Source organism: Diuraphis noxia, unplaced genomic scaffold (assembly GCF_037042655.1).
Source record: "Diuraphis noxia isolate RWA-SAM2 unplaced genomic scaffold, SU_Dnox_SAM2 contig0010, whole genome shotgun sequence".
NCBI classification, from domain to species: Eukaryota; Metazoa; Arthropoda; class Insecta; order Hemiptera; family Aphididae; genus Diuraphis; species Diuraphis noxia.
Genome location: NW_028301720.1, coordinates 2,015,625 through 2,021,759, shown reverse-complemented (window position 1 = coordinate 2,021,759; position 6,135 = coordinate 2,015,625).

Here is a 6,135-nt window from a genome sequence, read left to right as displayed (position 1 = left end):
TTTGTATTCACCCAAATGTATTGTAAATACGTGTTTTAGATGTAAAATAATGTGAAATTAACGATAAAAATATAAAAAGTATGATTAGTTCAATACAAATGACTTTAAACGATATTTAGCGGAATTATCACAATTTTTTTCCAAATTTTTTCCCAAATTTTTTTTCTATTTTTTGTATTCACCCAAATGTATTGTAAATACGTGTTTTAGATGTAAAATAATGTGAACTTAACGATAAAAATATAAAAAGTATGATTAGTTCAATACAAATGACTTTAAACGATATTTAGCGGAATTATCACAATTTTTTACCAAATTTTTTTTCTATTTTTTGTATTCACCCAAATGTATTGTAAACACGTGTTTTAGATGTAAAATAATGTGAACTTAACGTTAAAAATATAAAAAGTATGATTAGTTTAATAGAAATGACTTGAGACGATATTTAGCGGTTTCATCACCTGTATTTCAAAATTTTTTTACGACCTTTTGTATTCACCCAAATGTATTGTAAATACGTGTTTTAGATGTAAAATAATGTGAACTTAACGATAAAAATATAAAAAGTATGATTAGTTCAATACAAATGACTTTAAACGATATTTAGCGGAATTATCACCATTTTTTACCAAATTTTTTCCCAATTTTTTTTCTATTTTTTGTATTCACCCAAATGTATTGTAAATACGTGTTTTAGATGTAAAATAATGTGAACTTAACGATAAAAATATAAAAAGTATGATTAGTTCAAGACAAATTACTTTAAACGATATATAGCGGAATTATCACCATTTTTTACCAAATTTTTTTTCTATTTTTTGTATTCACCCAAATGTATTGTAAACACGTGTTTTAGATGTAAAATAATGTGAACTTAACGTTAAAAATATAAAAAGTATGATTAGTTTAATAGAAATGACTTAAGACGATATTTAGCGGATTCATCACCTGTATTTCAAAATTTTTTTACGACCTTTTATATTCACCCAAATGTATTGTAAAGACGTGTTTTAGATATAAAATAATGTGAACTTAACGATAAAAATATAAAAAGTATGATTAGTTCAATACAAATGACTTTAAACGATATTTAGCGGAATTATCACAATTTTTTACCAAATTTTTTTTCTATTTTTTGTATTCACCCAAATGTATTGTAAACACGTGTTTTAGATGTAAAATAATGTGAACTTAACATTAAAAATATAAAAAGTATGATTAGTTTAATAGAAATGACTTGAGACGATATTTAGCGGTTTCATCACCTGTATTTCAAAATTTTTTTACGACCTTTTGTATTCACCCAAATGTATTGTAAATACGTGTTTTAGATGTAAAATAATGTGAACTTAACGATAAAAATATAAAAAGTATGATTAGTTCAATACAAATGACTTTAAACGATATTTAGCGGAATTATCACCATTTTTTACCAAATTTTTTCCCAATTTTTTTTCTATTTTTTGTATTCACCCAAATGTATTGTAAATACGTGTTTTAGATGTAAAATAATGTGAACTTAACGATAAAAATATAAAAAGTATGATTAGTTCAAGACAAATTACTTTAAACGATATATAGCTGAATTATCACCATTTTTTACCAAATTTTTTTTCTATTTTTTGTATTCACCCAAATGTATTGTAAACACGTGTTTTAGATGTAAAATAATGTGAACTTAACGTTAAAAATATAAAAAGTATGATTAGTTTAATAGAAATGACTTAAGACGATATTTAGCGGATTCATCACACGTATTTCAAAATTTTTTTACGACCTTTTATATTCACCCAAATGTATTGTAAAGACGTGTATTAGATATAAAATAATGTGAAATTAACGATAAAAATATAAAAAGTATGATTAGTTCAATACAAATGACTTTAAACGATATTTAGCGGAATTATCACAATTTTTTACCAAATTTTTTCCCAAATTTTTTTTCTATTTTTTGTATTCACCCAAATGTATTGTAAATACGTGTTTTAGATGTAAAATAATGTGAACTTAACGATAAAAATATAAAAAGTATGATTAGTTCAATACAAATGACTTTAAACGATATTTAGCGGAATTATCACAATTTTTTACCAAATTTTTTTTCTATTTTATGTATTCACCCAAATGTATTGTAAATACGTGTTTTAGATGTAAAATAATGTGAACTTAACGTTAAAAATATAAAAAGTATGATTAGTTCAATACAAATGACTTTAAACGATATTTAGCGGAATTATCACCATTTTTTACCCAATTTTTTCCCAAATTTTTTTTCTATTTTTTGTATTCACCCAAATGTATTGTAAATACGTGTTTTAGATGTAAAATAATGTGAACTTAACGATAAAAATATAAAAAGTATGATTAGTTCAATACAAATGACTTTAAACGATATTTAGCGGAATTATCACCATTTTTTACCCAATTTTTTCCCAAATTTTTTTTCTATTTTTTGTATTCACCCAAATGTATTGTAAATACGTGTTTTAGATGTAAAATAATGTGAACTTAACGATAAAAATATAAAAAGTATGATTAGTTCAATACAAATGACTTTAAACGATATTTAGCGGAATTATCACAATTTTTTACCAAATTTTTTTTCTATTTTTTGTATTCACCCAAATGTATTGTAAACACGTGTTTTAGATGTAAAATAATGTGAACTTAACGTTAAAAATATAAAAAGTATGATTAGTTCAATACAAATGACTTTAAACGATATTTAGCGGAATTATCACCATTTTTTACCCAATTTTTTCCCAAATTTTTTTTCTATTTTTTGTATTCACCCAAATGTATTGTAAATACGTGTTTTAGATGTAAAATAATGTGAAATTAACGATAAAAATATAAAAAGTATGATTAGTTCAATACAAATGACTTTAAACGATATTTAGCGGAATTATCACAATTTTTTTCCAAATTTTTTCCCAAATTTTTTTTCTATTTTTTGTATTCACCCAAATGTATTGTAAATACGTGTTTTAGATGTAAAATAATGTGAACTTAACGATAAAAATATAAAAAGTATGATTAGTTCAATACAAATGACTTTAAACGATATTTAGCGGAATTATCACAATTTTTTACCAAATTTTTTTTCTATTTTTTGTATTCACCCAAATGTATTGTAAACACGTGTTTTAGATGTAAAATAATGTGAACTTAACGTTAAAAATATAAAAAGTATGATTAGTTTAATAGAAATGACTTGAGACGATATTTAGCGGTTTCATCACCTGTATTTCAAAATTTTTTTACGACCTTTTGTATTCACCCAAATGTATTGTAAATACGTGTTTTAGATGTAAAATAATGTGAACTTAACGATAAAAATATAAAAAGTATGATTAGTTCAATACAAATGACTTTAAACGATATTTAGCGGAATTATCACCATTTTTTACCAAATTTTTTCCCAATTTTTTTTCTATTTTTTGTATTCACCCAAATGTATTGTAAATACGTGTTTTAGATGTAAAATAATGTGAACTTAACGATAAAAATATAAAAAGTATGATTAGTTCAAGACAAATTACTTTAAACGATATATAGCGGAATTATCACCATTTTTTACCAAATTTTTTTTCTATTTTTTGTATTCACCCAAATGTATTGTAAACACGTGTTTTAGATGTAAAATAATGTGAACTTAACGTTAAAAATATAAAAAGTATGATTAGTTTAATAGAAATGACTTAAGACGATATTTAGCGGATTCATCACCTGTATTTCAAAATTTTTTTACGACCTTTTATATTCACCCAAATGTATTGTAAAGACGTGTTTTAGATATAAAATAATGTGAACTTAACGATAAAAATATAAAAAGTATGATTAGTTCAATACAAATGACTTTAAACGATATTTAGCGGAATTATCACAATTTTTTACCAAATTTTTTTTCTATTTTTTGTATTCACCCAAATGTATTGTAAACACGTGTTTTAGATGTAAAATAATGTGAACTTAACATTAAAAATATAAAAAGTATGATTAGTTTAATAGAAATGACTTGAGACGATATTTAGCGGTTTCATCACCTGTATTTCAAAATTTTTTTACGACCTTTTGTATTCACCCAAATGTATTGTAAATACGTGTTTTAGATGTAAAATAATGTGAACTTAACGATAAAAATATAAAAAGTATGATTAGTTCAATACAAATGACTTTAAACGATATTTAGCGGAATTATCACCATTTTTTACCAAATTTTTTCCCAATTTTTTTTCTATTTTTTGTATTCACCCAAATGTATTGTAAATACGTGTTTTAGATGTAAAATAATGTGAACTTAACGATAAAAATATAAAAAGTATGATTAGTTCAAGACAAATTACTTTAAACGATATATAGCGGAATTATCACCATTTTTTACCAAATTTTTTTTCTATTTTTTGTATTCACCCAAATGTATTGTAAACACGTGTTTTAGATGTAAAATAATGTGAACTTAACGTTAAAAATATAAAAAGTATGATTAGTTTAATAGAAATGACTTAAGACGATATTTAGCGGATTCATCACCTGTATTTCAAAATTTTTTTACGACCTTTTATATTCACCCAAATGTATTGTAAAGACGTGTATTAGATATAAAATAATGTGAAATTAACGATAAAAATATAAAAAGTATGATTAGTTCAATACAAATGACTTTAAACGATATTTAGCGGAATTATCACAATTTTTTACCAAATTTTTTCCCAAATTTTTTTTCTATTTTTTGTATTCACCCAAATGTATTGTAAATACGTGTTTTAGATGTAAAATAATGTGAACTTAACGATAAAAATATAAAAAGTATGATTAGTTCAATACAAATGACTTTAAACGATATTTAGCGGAATTATCACAATTTTTTACCAAATTTTTTTTCTATTTTATGTATTCACCCAAATGTATTGTAAATACGTGTTTTAGATGTAAAATAATGTGAACTTAACGTTAAAAATATAAAAAGTATGATTAGTTCAATACAAATGACTTTAAACGATATTTAGCGGAATTATCACCATTTTTTACCCAATTTTTTCCCAAATTTTTTTTCTATTTTTTGTATTCACCCAAATGTATTGTAAATACGTGTTTTAGATGTAAAATAATGTGAACTTAACGATAAAAATATAAAAAGTATGATTAGTTCAATACAAATGACTTTAAACGATATTTAGCGGAATTATCACCATTTTTTACCCAATTTTTTCCCAAATTTTTTTTCTATTTTTTGTATTCACCCAAATGTATTGTAAATACGTGTTTTAGATGTAAAATAATGTGAACTTAACGATAAAAATATAAAAAGTATGATTAGTTCAATACAAATGACTTTAAACGATATTTAGCGGAATTATCACCATTTTTTACCAAATTTTTTCCCAAATTTTTTTTCTATTTTTTGTATTCACCCAAATGTATTGTAAATACGTGTTTTAGATGTAAAATAATGTGAACTTAACGATAAAAATATAAAAAGTATGATTAGTTCAAGACAAATTACTTTAAACGATATTTAGCGGAATTATCACCATTTTTTACCAAATTTTTTCCCAAATTTTTTTTTCTATTTTTTGTATTCACCCAAATGTATTGTAAATACGTGTTTTAGATGTAAAATAATGTGAACTTAACGATAAAAATATAAAAAGTATGATTAGTTCAATACAAATGACTTTAAACGATATTTAGCGGAATTATCACCATTTTTTACCCAATTTTTTCCCAAATTTTTTTTCTATTTTTTGTATTCACCCAAATGTATTGTAAACTCGTGTTTTAGATGTAAAATAATGTAAACTTAACGTTAAAAATATAAAAAGTATGATTAGTTTAATAGAAATGACTTAAGACGATATATAGCGGATTCATCACCTGTATTTCAAAATTTTTTTACGACCTTTTATATTCACCCAAATGTATTGTAAAGACGTGTTTTAGATGTAAAATAATGTGAACTTAACGATAAAAATATAAAAAGTATGATTAGTTCAATACAAATGACTTTAAACGATATTTAGCGGAATTATCACCATTTTTTACCAAATTTTTTCCCAATTTTTTTTCTATTTTTTGTATTCACCCAAATGTATTGTAAATACGTGTTTTAGATGTAAAATAATGTGAACTTAA